This window comes from Sinohyriopsis cumingii, chromosome 12, assembly GCF_028554795.1.
Source record: "Sinohyriopsis cumingii isolate HCF-2022 chromosome 12, ASM2855479v2, whole genome shotgun sequence".
Lineage (NCBI taxonomy): Eukaryota > Metazoa > Mollusca > Bivalvia > Unionida > Unionidae > Sinohyriopsis > Sinohyriopsis cumingii.
The window spans coordinates 90,585,091-90,600,904 of NC_142972.1; the positions used below are offsets into that span (position 1 = coordinate 90,585,091).

Below are 15,814 nucleotides of genomic sequence, written 5' to 3' on the forward strand. Positions count from 1 at the left end.
TGTGCATGGTACCTTATATAGGCCTGAACCACGTGAGAACTGACGTGATTTACTATATTTGGTGACAGACTGGTTTGTAGAATCTTCTCGAGTATTTACATTAAAGAAAGGAGGAAAGCTTACCTTTTGGTGTTACAAAGAGAATGGGCAGGAAGTCTTACATGTAAGACCTGACGCCGATGTTTTGTGGGCGTCCCAATTCACCCATGTGAAGTTAAATAATAGCTACGATGTCGTAGCCTCAACTTGATTTGTTGTGGTTGAGGTACGAGTAAGGGTACTAATATTAGTACTAGTTAAATAAGTGCTGATATGAGTAAGATACAACTCATAGATAAAAGAATTCATTTTATTTCAAAAGATGATTTTGCTAGTGAAGCAAAAGTATGAAAACAATCTTTCAAACAGCTCAATGACATTTCTATACATTTTAATAATAATAATAATAATAATGCTTTATTTATAGAGGGTGACTCATTAGTCAACGTCTATTCTCCCTCGAGGCCCTCTTAAGGAGAGTATAACAATGCACATGATATGAAGATGGCAATAATTACTGTTTATTTTAACAAGTTTAATATTAAAATTCAAAATTCCATTATCTATTAGAAACACATAGAAACACATACATGCTCATGATATCTCTTCTTAAATACTCTAATATTTTCAGCATATTTTACATGTAGTGGAAGCTTATTCCACAGAAATGTACCAGAGTATTGGAAACTCTTTTTAAATTGCACTGTTCTTGGTTTTGGTGCTAGAAGGTTTCCATGTGATATTGATCTCAACTGGTGTTGAAAAAGGCCTGATTAAAGGAGACCAGAAACCAATGGAAATATAGAATAATAATAAAAGTACTATAGCAGAAAACCTTATTTTGAAGTATCATCTGCGACTGTAATGCCAATATTTAAATATTGGCCTATCTTCTAGGAGCTGAATTTCCGTGACCTCGTATGCAAAATTTCCGCGCCTATTCGGTTACTTTCGGGATGTGACGTCATAGTAGCGACTCCAGCAACCCAAGTGGGAGTTGCCAGAGTAAAAGACAATACCGTTTTGCGTTGCTTACGGGTGTAATAGAACATTAAGAAAAGCCTGCGAACATATTTTTTTTCTTTTCCGAAAGATAAAGGCATCATGAAAGAATGGGTACATTATTACAAACGAGTCGATTTCAAAGCAACACCATACAGCACTATGTGCACGTTACATTTCTCAAAGGAATGTTACGAGAGGGATTATGAAAAAATAGCAGCTCAAAGATACGCAAATGCTAGGCCTAGACTAAAAGTTGGCGCTGTTCCAGACATACCTTTGAACATTTTAAATCCTGGGAAAAGCGTTAAACGTGTGAGTTACGAAAATGGGCAGAAGGACGAGTAAGTGACCACAAAATGCAACAATCAATCCACATATCTTTTTTCTAAAACAGCAGTGCTAAAAACAAATCTGATAGCCCGACACCCTGGGCCCCTTCTGGTTTTAGTTCCGGCCCATCCTGTATTCAAAGTGAGGTGCCCGTCAGGCTTGTCGAAACAAAAAGTGTTTGCCTGAGGAAACTTTGATCGCGCTGGTGAAATGAGTAAATGTATTTTCAAGATGTTGACATACATGCCTTAACACGGCACAATCTAAATCAAATCACCACTGTCGTAGGTGAAATTTAGATTTGATTTTAATCAAATCGAAGCTTTGCTAAAAATAAGATTCTAAACCTGTCGTGTTTCAAGAAAACACAATTTTCAGTAATCTTATAAAAATTAAATTTAAAAAAAAATGCATTGTATACATGTAGCATGCATAAACGGTAATCTGTATTAATTGGAACTGATATAAAACTATTCCTTGGGCAGTTTAAAAAGGAGCGATTAAAAAAAAAGGTCAAAGTTTCACATTAACTGTCTGACAATAGAACGGGGGAGGGACTATTGACCCCCCCCCCCTTGCCCCAATGTGCGACCGCCCATTTGACGTGCCTTTTCTCGCTGTGATACGCCTTATTATTCCCCCATGACAAGCCCCTTTTGCATACTCTGGTCAGTTCTGGCTAAATTGCAAAATAGCTAAAGTTTTGATTTAAGTACGCAAACAATAAAGCCTGTGTTACTAATGAACAGAATCCTTGTCCTTACATTGATCTTGTGAAAAGGACTGCCCTTCGGACATACTTCCAAGAAACCATGTTCGACAGTGTGTATGTATAAGCACCAGCAATTGATTACCAAATAAACGATGCCTATTTTGTTGTTACTTACGATGCCATGGACTTCATTTTAACAGTTCAAATCTGCAGTCACAAGTTACCGTACATCTGGCAACTGTTTTTCTCAAGTTTTATGCCCCACCTTATTTTCTTAGGTTTAAGTCTTAATGCATTTAACACTGTTTGCTGATTAAAATATGTATTCAGAATTAGTTCTTTAGGGCCACATATACTGCATGGTATATTTTGTTTTATTCCTTGTAATTTAATCATGGTAATTAAACTTTTCATATACGGTAGAGGAATGTCAGGTGTTAACTGGCCGAGTTTCTTTGGCGGAAATGGAGATGCGATTTTGTTTGCAGAGAAAATTTCAACGTGATCATTCATTTAAGCTAATTGGTGACAATTTTATTCTTTTAATTATTTTTTTTACTATAGTACTGTTGTAGTTGTTTAAAAAATCTGAAATTTACTTGAATAATGTTTAATCTTCACGTTCTATTTACTGAAGAAGAAAAAAAGAAGAAAAAAGCTGTTGTATGATATTAATTATTTCGTCCAGTGCCGGGTTTAGACGTGTGTGCGTGTGATTTGAATTTTTAACGTAGCTTTAACAATTTTTCAGTCATATCGCTACGATGTCAGCAGTGTGGCAGTTTAGCCTGTGGATTGCATACGTTATATTTAAAAATGGTTTGGGGTTGTTTTTTTTTTCTTCTGACAAATGAAAATTGACAGACATAATGTAATAATCGGGACTTCGCTGCGCAAAATTGAGAGATATTACGAGATCGGGATGTAGATGAGGAAATACCCCCAAAATCGGGAGGTTTTTCTCCCGGCTTGAGAGTTGACAGGTATGAACTGTCCGGGCTTGTGGAATTTCATTCAGGACTTTAGTTTATTTAAGTCACCAGCCCGGGGCCTGTGCCTAACAAATTTATTTTAGTACTTATCAGTACAGTACATAAACTGTTATATCAGACTGCAGATTCAACTTTTGAATGTGCAACCCAAATGTGGTCTTCTGTCTGCCTCGCTCGCCAATGTTTATGTTTGTATTCGAGGACTCGCTAGTATAGCGTCACGGTACCACGTGATCTGTCGTCTCATTAAAACTCGGAAAAACTCGGCAATTTACGGAATCGTGGTATCTTCCACGCAATATAATCACTACCCGCTTACGATATTTCATTTATAAACATTGCAGTCGAATTAAAATCTGTAGAGAATTACATACGTAAAAGGAAAATTTTGATTTCTAGTCTCCTTTAAGTCCTGAAGATACTCTGATGCAGTTCCATGGAGACATTTATATAAAATAATTGCCTTGTGAAAATCTATCCTGTCATATTTTGTGAACCATTTGAGTTCTGTAATTAATGCTTTTGAGGGATGATCAACATATGCATGTAATATTACACCTGCTGCTCATTTCTGAAGTTTATAAACACATTCATATAAGACATAGCTGTCCTTAGACTTGTTGGGCCCTGCCCCATATATTTGTCCAAGATAAGGTTATAAAACTTTCACTTCTCATTTTTTGCATTGCTTATTTTGCCTCCTTTAATTCTTTTATCATAAGCTACCTCTCCCTTTTAGATAAACACTTTCCTCCTGTGTTTAACTCGATTTGACGCGCTATACTTAGTGTTTATATTTGACATTTTACTATATTTTATTCCCCTAATTTTACCCCCAAATCCAACATAATCACATAGAAGCTGTGAGTTACTGTATTTGTTGACTGATTGATTCAATTTTATTCATATTACGTAGGAGGAAAGCTTTGTATTTGTGTTGCAAAGAGGATGGGCAGGTAGACCTTTGTGTGAGGACTGGTGGTTAGTGACCTCATGTATCTGCAGACAGTGTTAAGTGTTCAAAGCTTATACTTTATAATAAGATTGGGTCATGTCCACCTGTCTCTCATGTTAAGTTCTGCACCTACCAAACAAATATAAATTCCTTTCTTTTAGGTGAACTGTACATTTTGAAGTAGGACAGGTACATACTATTTGGTACATTGACCTTTGACCTAGTTATTACATAATATGACATAATGTGATTTATCCCATATCACCTATGTGAAGTTCAGTAAGTGCTGATATGAATAAGATACAACTCGTAGTTGAAAGTATTCATTTTATTTCAAAAGATGATGTTGATGGTGAAGCAAAAGTATGAAAACAATAGTTCAAACAGCTCAATGACATTTCTATACACATTCATATAAGACATAGCTTAGTACCTCATAATATTGTTTTTCACAAGTGAGACTAAGTATATTTGTTACTTATACAGTCCCAAACTATTTCACAGACTATTGAAAAAATTCAGGTTTGCTAAAGGGAAGAATAGCCTCGCAGTGTATCCATAGAAATGAATACATGTGGGCAGCATTTATGAACTTTACTAGTTTGATGTGGGAAATCAAATGGGTGCTGAACGGTTTTTGTTAAATATTGAAAGTTCTTTAAGAATAAAATGTATGAAATCATTAGAAAGTAGCACAAGTTGGCTTTGGATGGGGACTTTTGATAACTATAGCTATGATATATATAGATTTGTGTTGCCTGATGCCTTATGTATGTGCTGTTACCTCCTAGTTTGGAATACATACAACAAGATAAGTTATGTAAACATAATATAGTTGATTTTGGCCAAATATTGTCTATTTTACCTGCAAAAGATGATAGATCACTTGTACCATGCAGGGTGTTCTGGCATGATTAATTTTAGGTAATTTATTAAAGATATGGTATTCCTTCCCACTTTGATTTAAATTGTCCTGCTCTAATTGTTCGTTGTTTTTTGTTTTTTTTTTACACTTTCCTGCTTTAAAATTGTTGATGCAGTTAGTTCAGTTCTCTTGCATTCCCTTTTGTTGATGTAGCTGTGAATACCAACAAACAAGAACAGTTTCTTTAAGTCAGCATCTCCCACTGACACTTGCATAAGTCCAATTATAATCTACTATAGACTTTCAATTAATTCTATTTCTTTCTGTCCAGCTGTTCTTGTGGAATTTCCATATTAAAACCAACATTATTGAATGATAACCATTTTAGTTACACAGTGCGTATTCATTCCATTCAAATCCACAGTTCTTGAAACTTTGCATCCCATTGCAAGAATACAAATTGGCATGAGATCATATCTGCATGGTTATGGAAGGCTGCACTCTATATGCCGGCATTGTAGAAAATATGAACTATGTGATATGAAAGAGCCACGCCATCTTAGAAATTAAAATTACATGACTCTTGAGGTCTCCACTATATAGCATTCTAAATGTTAGGTTCTCACTTCATCAATAATGTATTTTGGGATACATGTAATTTAATTGCAATGAAGATAATACAGGTTGTTCATGAACTCTATATTACATGGATAATATATTCGAGGTTACCACACCTTATGTATATCATTCAGTAATCTCCCTACCAGTCATAACATTTCAAGGAAATAAAATCTCACATTTTCAGTGACTAGTTATGAAAATAAAGAGAAGATGTATGAAGTATTATATTAGCCCTCAATCTTGATGCAGATGTAAGTAGAAGCAATTTAATAATTTCTCACAGTAAAGTTTACAAGTTTAAAAACTGATAAGGTATGTTCTGTTTGGTTCTGAGATAAGTCCATCTCTATCTTAGGTCAATTATTATTAATTTCTTATGTAGAAGAAGTATACTTTATACGTATCTATATTGTCTAAATTTTTCACCCTTTTATATTAGATGGAAATGAACACAACTTCACCTGAAATTTGGGTACCTGTAAGGGATGTTATAGCACAGTTCCCTTTGGGCTGTCCTAGGACCTGTTGGGCCCTGCCCCATATATTTGACCAAGGTAAGGTCATCAAACTTTCACTTGTCATTTTTTGCGTTGCTGATTTTGCCTTCTTTAATTCCTTTATCATAAGCTACCTCTCCCTTTTAGATAAAAACTTTCCTCCTGTTTTTACCTCCATTTGACGTGCTATGCTTAGTGTTCATATTTGGCATTTTTCTGTATTTTATTCCCCTAATTTCACCCCCCCCACCCAATCCAACACAACCACTTAGAAGCTGTGTGTCATATTTACCCCGACCCAGAGTAGCCCAGTTTGAAACATGTATAATCAAGGTAATTCTGACGGTCATTGTTTGATGTCGAACATTGCTGAAGGCTAGCACTAATCCGTTACGTAAGATTGTTGTGGCTAGAATCGACGGACTGGACATTGGAGTTGCGAAGTCACAGGCAGCCAATTATCACCTAGGTGTCGAAATGTTTCCAAGATCAAAAGAAATTGCCTGAAGAAGTGGGAGTGTCCTAACTTCTTTCCCCTGCAAACAGACAGACAGGTTGAACTGGCCGCTAAGATGAATGGACAGGGACACAGCGCCACCCAATCAGAATCGAGATGGGGGGAGACCTTGATTTGGGTAGAATGATATCCCTGCGTTTTCCGGCAAAAGTTAGTTCGCTGAGAGAAATTACCCAGAGAAGAGGTTAGCGTAACTCCGAATAGCCATTCATTATTGGCGGGAAAATCTTAGAGCGGGAAGGTCTAAGTACAGAAAGCTTCAAACGGTCAGTAGATATTTGTTCGGTCTTTGTGGAATGCGACTGCATTTTAATTGTAGGTCGTATGTATACTTTATTAGTACTAGAATCGTAGTACGAAGAATTACTTTGTTTTGTTAATATGTTTGCATATTTTGAAGAAATGAGTTGATATTTGTAAAGAATTATATAGCTTGCCAGCCGTCGTAAGAGTTAATATTGTAATTTACTATGTGGGTATTTTATAGTAGACTAACACATATGATTATAGATTTTGCCATTGTTGAATATTTGTAATGTACAGACATGCATCTGATTTTGTCAGATTGTAGTACGATGAGATTAAATATATATGTGTATATACTGACGTGATGCAATGTATTGATGTCTGTATAACAATTCGCTGATACTGTGTTATTACGCCATTGTTTACCCAGCAAGAAGTGTGTGGGAATTTCGATGTGTATACATGCGTGGCCGAAACAGTGACAGCTATCTGATGGTTAATTGTCGTTATAGTGTGAGGTGAGGTTCGATAAAACATTTGTTAACGCCTTGTGGTTTTTCACAGGAAGCTTTGAGGGACAGATCAGTTAAAGTTGGTCCCGTTGTCTCGGATAGAGAGACGGAGGAAAGGAGGGAAGAAGAGGGAGAAGTTGAAGTCTGGGAGCGGAATTGGAGGAGGAGATAATAGAGAGGGAAAGGAGAAGTTGAAGTCTGGAGCGAAGCTGGAGGAGATAGTAGAGAGGAAACAGAGACAAAGAAGGAGTTAGAGGAACGGAAAGAAGGAAGGAATCAGCGGGAAGAAATAGATGAGTAGATGCAAGGACAGGGGGAAAATCGAACTCACACTGTAAATCATGGGATGAATTAGGCTGTCACTTGGTCGAGGGAAAGACGAGTGATTGGAAGTTATCGTTTTTAAATTATCACATTTATTAAATTGTTATTGATTGAATTTCATCTTCGTGTTCTCTATAATTTAACCGTCGGCATTGCTGACTGGGGGCTCAGAGCTGTAAATCTACATCATCACTAATTTAACTTTCTAACCTAACGAGCCAGGGTGGAACTTTCAATTTAATTTAATTAAATTATATTGGGAGAACCCCACCCCAATACGACAGAACGCCACACTGTGATTTACTATATTTGTTGACTGACTGGCTTATTGAAACAATTTTATTCACATTACAAAGGAGGAAAGCTTACTATACTATGTGGTACATTTACCTTTGACCTAGTTATTACATAATGTGACATAATGTGATTTATCCCATACCATCCATGTGAAGTTTAATAAGTGCTGATATGAATAAGATACAACTCATAGTTAAAAGAATTCATTTTATTTCAAAAGATGATTTTATTAGTGAAGCAAAAGTATGAAAACAATAGTTCAAACAGCTCAATGACATTTCTATACACATTCATATAAGACATAGCTTAGTACCTCATAATATTGTTTTTCACAAGTGAGACTAAGTATATTTGTTACTTATACAGTCCCAAACTATTTCACAGATTATTGGAAAAATTACGGTCTGCTATTGGTCCAGGTGGGCGGAGCTTAAGGTGTAGGGAACATTGTATTCAGAATTAAAGAACAACCCTAGCTGTGATTGGTGCATTATGTAAGAGTTGTACTTTCTGTTTGGCTTTAAAAAAAGTTGAGCCTCTTGGCAACATGTGAGTTTGTGTTAATTTCTCTCTGGATCATATTTTGTATTTTTTATGATTTTTTTAAATATGGTACACATGGCTGAAAATGTGCTTGTTGTGACTAGATAACTCTTACCCCTGTCTAGTTCCAGTAGAGTTATCTCTCTTAAATGCACTGTAGTACCTGGTTATGTCATTGTCAAATTGACGATCTAGCATTGTTCTCTATGACAGTGTGTGACATGCATGCTCAGGTAGGATAGAAAGTATATTTATTTCACAAAACATTAGCATTGAGGTATTTGGAAAAACAATTGGTACCGTGATACCTACAAGTCTGAATGCTACCATCTAAGCTACAGTGTCTTAATACAAATACCAGCATACCAAGAAATAAAAGAGAAAGTAGTAATTCAATTAAGAGGAATATTTTAGTATAAAATAAGATGAAAAGGAAGAAATTTAAAATGCTTACTTTCACTGATTTCACACAGTATAATATTTTCCAAATGTTTTCGTATAATTACTTCTGATATTTTACTGAAAACTCCTGTATGACATAATTACACTTTTATTTTGGGTAAGTAAAATAAACAATACATTGACTTTATCTGAAATTGTATTCTGTTATTTTATTCTCAGTTAATAATTCAAAGACATAGTAGTGACTCCATACATCTTTATTATTTAACTTGAACTGTTACTTCTCTCTTACATGTTTTATAAGTTGGATGTTATTGTTATGAAATTCAAACTGACAGTCCAAAACATATCAAAACAAGCTATAATGCATCTCTGAATGTAAAACTCTTCCTGATTGGTGGAATGTCAAAAGTACAATAAAACTGAATGTAACACTCTTCCTGACTGATGGAATGTCAAAACTTTTACATATTGCGAATGTAACATTATTTCTGCTTGGTAAGATGACAAAAAAAAAAATGTTCAGCAGTACAATCCACATTATGCAATGAGAAAATGACATGACTGACATCATGACCCTCCATATGACTTGTTGCCTGTGACAATTACATTATCAACCTGTTTTGGCATATATTTCAGAATTATAGACATGAAAATAAAATCATTTGTAGGATGCTTAAATTGAAAATCAAAAGAAGAAACAAAGAAAATATATAACCATCAGAAACCATGAACTATGGTGCAATTAAAGGGCAAAGTTCAAAGTCAACAGGGACCTTGACCTTTTCATTTTTGCTGTAATACAGTAAAACTCAGACATGACATGGTTTCTTAATTAGGCTTCATACCAAATTTAGCTGAAATTAATAAATTGCTTCCATATGTTACTGAGCGAAGTTAAAAGGCAAAGTTCTGGTATACAGAGAGACATAACTATGTTATATAAAGCCTCATACCAAATTTGTTTGAACTAATTAAGTGCTTTAAAATGTTGGTGAGTGGAACTTGAGGAGCAAAGTTCTAATTCAAAGAGGGGCCATAACTTTGTTCACCTTCATAAAAAAGGAATATTAAGTTTGTCTTGGGTCTTAATGTAAAGCATCATAACCACTTTGCTATCCATAAAGTATAAAGTGTTTCAAAGGTTGCCAGGTGTAAATTTAAGGGTAAAGTTAAAAGTCAAACATAGGCCATAGCTTTGTTTGCCTTTAGCATAAAATGGTGACAGGTAAGCTGGTCCTGGCTCTTCCTAACATAAAGCATCATACCTAATTTGACTGCAATCCATAATGTCCTTCAAAAGCTACCAAGTGTAAATTTAAAGGCAAAATTCAAAGTCAAACACACAAACCATAACTTGGGAATGTTTTGTCAGAACACGATGAAAATCAGGCTGGTCCAGTGCAATCCTAATGTAACTCCATATACCAGTCATGACTTCAATGTCTAAAGAACATCAAAAGGATCTCAGCAGAAATTAAATTGAACGGAAAAGTCCTACATGAAAGAGGGGCAATAACTCTATCAACTTTTGCCAGACAAAATTCAAATTACATCTTGTTAATGTAAACCATCATTCCAAACTTTTGTAACATCCCATCAAGTAATTCAAAAAGTTATTGAGCAGAAACAAAATTCACCACAGACATGGCATACTGGGATGGGGTGGAATGACATGCACAAAAATGGCATAATATATTGGGATAGCATGACATGCACAGACATGGCATAATGTGAAAGGATGGCAGGAGATGCACAAACTTGGTATAATGTGAAGGGATTGCAGGAGACACATATACATGTCATAATGTGAAGGGATGGCAGGAGATTCACAGCCTTGGCATAATGTGATAGAGTGGCATGACAGGATGTACAGACATAGCATTATGTGAAGGGATGGCAGAAGATGTACAGTACAATATGCCACTTTCACTGATATACCAAGCGCATACAAGTTTTCAAAAGAAATATTAACATTCAAGAGTTTTATTTTTACATGCAATGAAATTATCAGATGACCTACAATGTTTTTCCTTACTAGATTTACAAAAATGTCTTTGCACCATAGTTACTATTTTTTATTTTAATAATTAGATGATGTCTGCCACATCAATGTTCTTTATATGACAAAGATACAAAGAAAAAAATAGAAATTACGTACAGGCCTATATAAATAGCCACACTACTTTGACAAAGTACATAATCAAAGTCAATATATTGTAATAACAATTTACTGTGAGCCTCAATCTTGAACAAGTAATACAACTGCATTACCTTTAAACTTGTATAAGTGGACACCTTCTACCATTTTTCCCAGTTTATGATGTTTGACAAGGAACATCCACCCTCAAAATTCTCTGCATCACAAATTGTATTACCAGATGAGAACATCTTGGTTGCTGGGAACCCCTGAATTTGAAAAGAGATGTTAAACAAGGTCACAGAAGGATTAAGTATTTACCAACATGTTTTCTATTGTTGTCATATGCACTATTGCAAATGCATCATACTAAATCTATGAAATTGTTGACGATGCCTGAATGTTTCAGAATTACAAATCAAATGCAACATGTAGAGATTACCCCACATGACCAAACCTGTGCCATTGTACTGATAAAAAAACTGACTACAGGACTTACTACACATTGTTTGATAAAATATGTGAAATATATAAAAGGACCAGTCAAGTTGTCAGTACATTTATTTATCTCATGTCTTACAAGGGACTGCTCTGGTGGCCTAGTGGTTAGAGCGTCCGCCTCGGATGCGGGAGGTCGTGGGTTTGATCCCCGGCCGAGTCATACCAAAGACTTACAGAAATGGTACTAACAGCTGCCTCGCTTGGCGCTCAGCATTAAGAGGTTAGTGTTAGGACTGGTCGGCCCGGTGTCAGGATAATGTGACTGGGTGGGACATCATGCTACATGTCTGCGGCATGATGCCCCAGTGCTAGACATCACTATAAACTGCCACATTGCAGACATCGTAGCGATATGACTGAAAAATTGTTAAAGCTACGTTAAAAATCAAAATCACATCACGTCTTACAAGGACCAGCCAAGTTGTCACTACATTATCTCATGTCCTACAAGGACCAGCCAAGTTGTCACAGCATTATATCATGTCTTACAAGTACCAGACAAGTTGTCTTTACTCATTTCTTATATTTCCTAATCAATAATGGCTTGAAATATGTATTCTTGAATTTCTATGATTTCAATCTGTCAAGTCCCTCTAAAGTAACTCATCAAAAATGAAACTGAATGAAACACATGTACCTGATAATTATCATATTCATAAACCATTGTGAAACAGATATGTACATGATAAGTATCATATTCATAAACTTTTGTGAAATAGACATATGCCTGATAATTATCATATTCATAAACTATCATGAAACTGACATATACCTGATACTTATCATATTAAAAAATTATCATATTCATGAACTATTCTGAAACCGATGTGTTGTTGTTGTTGTTGTGGGGTTTATTGCCATTTTTCAGCACACGATAGGCTATGCATGGCGGCCAGTATTAATGGTGGAGAAGAACCCGGGAAAACCCTGAGAAGAACCACCGACCCACGAGAAGTTATTGGCAAGCTTTCTCACATACCCACATTGGCCGAATCCTGGACTCGAACCCACGCAGACAGAGGTGAGATGGCAGTGATCTGTAACGGAGAGCGCTTTAGACCACTCGGCCACTCGGGGCCCCGAAACCGATGTGTACCTGATAATTATCATAACCATAAACTTTTGTGAAACAGACATATACCTGATAATTATCATATTCATAAACTATCATATTCATAAACTATTCTGAAACCGATGTGTACCTGATAATAATCATAACCAAAAACTATTGTGAAACAGACATATACCTGATAATTATCATATTCATAAACTATCATATTCATAAACTATTCTGAAACCGATGTGTACCTGATAATAATCATAACCAAAAACTATTGTGAAACAGACATATACCTGATAATTATCATATTCATAAACTATCATATTCATAAACTATTCTGAAACCGATGTGTACCTGATAATTATCATAACCAAAAACTATCATGAAACATACATGTACCTGATAATTATTATAGTCATAAACTGTTATGAAACGACATGTACCTGATAATTATCAGTCATAAACTACTGTGAAACAGACATTTACCTGATAATTGAATAGTTTAAATGGTGCCTAATATGACTACAACAAACACCTGTACAATTAAAAAAACCAATTTGATATAATTCTATCATAGCAACATCCTACCATTTTCTTTGAGGTGGCACTTTCTCCATATCAACTATCATACTCTTGGCTGACTGTGGCATCCAGGACACCAAGTGTTATTTTCCCCAGCATTTCTGTGGCCAGAGCACTATAATATGGACTGAGGTTCTAAATACAGCTGCTCAGTAGAGCAAAGAACACTACCTTCCATTGTTCTTCCTGTCCTTAGACCATATATTGGAACTGTGATCAGTCAACTCTATCACATTTTCTGGATTTTAATACTGAAAGAAAACTATAACAATTAACGAGAAAACCAGTCTTGAATGTAATAAAAAACATCAAGTCCTTGCTGCTGGATATAAACTTAAGTCTAACTCTCAGTACATGTATTTAGATAGGATAAAATTTGAGTGCAACTTCAGTCTGACAATCAAGTGATTAAACAATGGTCACATTTTAGTGTAACTTCAGTCAGACAATCAAGTGATTAAACAATGTTCACATTTTAGTGTAACTTCAGTTTTAAATTTTTTGAGTAACTTCAACATAACTTTATCAGTAAAATAAATGCGGAACATAAGTTGGCCAACTTTGACACAAAGCATCCTGTCAAAGGGACCTTTCAATATAGAACAAACAATGTCAATGTGCAATCAAATAGTGATGCTGATAAAAAGCTGGAGAAACACTGAAATGCCTGTTTTCTTAATTTTTGGAATCAATACCACTAGATATATTGGAACAGAAAGTATTCATTTGGCCAAGATTTATGGCCAACTGCTCTTGCATGTGGCTCTTAGGCAGGTATCAATTAATGTTGCACCTCTTGTTAATCTGTTTTTCCAGGGCCAATTGGTGGACAAATCCTTGGTTTCAGTGCACAAGGAAATCCAGTCTCAATGAGACCTCAAGGTCATTTAGGGCCCTGGAGGGAGTCATGATGCTGAGAAGGAAGATGATGAAAAGGCATTGGTGAATGAGAATAACATAATTGTACTTATGGAATTTGGGAAACTAATGAGTTTTTGACTTATGGATTTGTTCTCTATCCTTGATAATGATGGCAACAAGTCTCTGGATTAGGATGATCAATTAATGTTGCACCTCTTGTTAGTCTATTTTTTTCCCAGGCCAATTGGTGGCAAAAATCCTTTGATTCAATGTTCAATGAAATCAAGTCTCAGGGAGATATCATGGTCATTTATGGTCCAGTAAGGGTTCAAGATTCTGTGAAGGAATTTGATGGGAAGCCATTGGTGGATGAATATCCAATAATTGTGCTGATAGAATTGGTACATTAATGGGTTTTTGAATCATACATTTATTTTCTATCCTGGATAAAGATGACGCTCCAAGACTCTGGAGTATGATGAAAATACGCATGGCCTTAGAGAAAGTAAGATACATATGATGTCTGAACAAAATTAAAGAATTATGTTTTGTAGCAGAGGCAAAACTCTGAAGCTGAAATTTGTTTTGCTTGTCTGACGTTTTTGTTCAACAAATCATTTATAAAATTACTGTTATCGCCTTTTCTAATGGGTACCTACTTTATAGGGGCCCCAAGTGGCCGAGTGGTCTAAAGCGTTCTCCGTTACGGATCACTGCCATCTCACCTCTGCCTGCGTGGGTTCGAGTCTCGAATTCTGCCAATGTGGGTACGTGAGAAAGCTTGCCAGTAGCTTCTCGTGGGTCGGTGGTTCTTTCCGGGGTTTTACTGGGTTCTTCCTCCACCATTAATACTGGCAGCCATGTATAGCCTATCGTGTGCTGAAAAATGGCGTTAAACCCTACAACAACAACAACAACAATCTACTTTATAGATTTTATGGTTGCTACAGTTTATCAACTTAAAACTATGCTTAAGAAAACACAGAAGTACCCCTTCCAATTGACAAATTTAAGTATGGACAAAAAAAAGGTCTTTTATTTTGCAATGTATGAAAATTGAGAACCAGAAAAAAGTTTATTCACCTGGTTGTTGGGTATATCCAGTGTTTTCAATGGCAGCAGTTTGGATTGACTAGTCTGCTTGAGTTTATCTAAATATCACAAATATGAAAAGAAAACAAATGTAATCTCTGAACTTTTTTCAGTACCATCCACATCACTTGTAGTTGAATCAGAAATCTAATACCAGCTAGTTTTTGCCAGAACACCTCAACCGGAAGGATGTATTATATATATATATATATATATATATATATATATATATATATATATATATATATATATATATATATATATATATATATATATATATATATATATGGCAGCATAATCCTGGCTCATTAGCACCAAGTAAATGTAGGTATTCTAAACTTCTAAACTAGAGTCCCATGTGGGCATGACATTATTCACATGGCTTAAATAACTTTATATTAATATTGTAGTGCACATGATTGTGGAATTCATGCTAATTTAAAAAAAAACAACAAAAAAATACCAGATACTCAGAATGCATAAATATCACCTATCATAACTGCAATCACTGCCTGTAGAACTTTGTAATTATCTCTGTATTTAGAGAATTGCTTGGGATTTATTTCCAAACTAACAGGGAATGTGCAGCCTAAGTTTTCGGTTTTAGAATAGATTAGCACTAAGAACACAACCTATGTAAACTATCTTACAAATTTAATTTGATTTGACATATTTTACTGCAATAGCTCAGTGGTTAGCATGCTGGACCCATGACCAAAAG

General features: G+C 35.4%; 1 protein-coding gene across 3 annotated transcripts in view; it reads left to right on the top strand.

Annotated features, from left to right (window-relative positions):
* The window catches only part of LOC149786959 (uncharacterized), a 37,994-nt gene that overhangs the window by 252 nt on the left and 21,928 nt on the right, over positions 1–15,814 (top strand). The window contains exon 2 of one of the 3 annotated variants that reach the window (XM_089977509.1): positions 5,959–6,073. The exons of 1 other annotated variant lie outside the window; for it this stretch is intronic. The gene's annotated coding sequence lies outside the window, so the exon portion shown is untranslated. Of the gene's footprint in view, positions 1–5,958; positions 6,074–13,929; positions 14,083–15,814 lie in introns of those variants that run through there. One more of the 3 variants, XM_089977511.1, reaches the window with a different exon arrangement.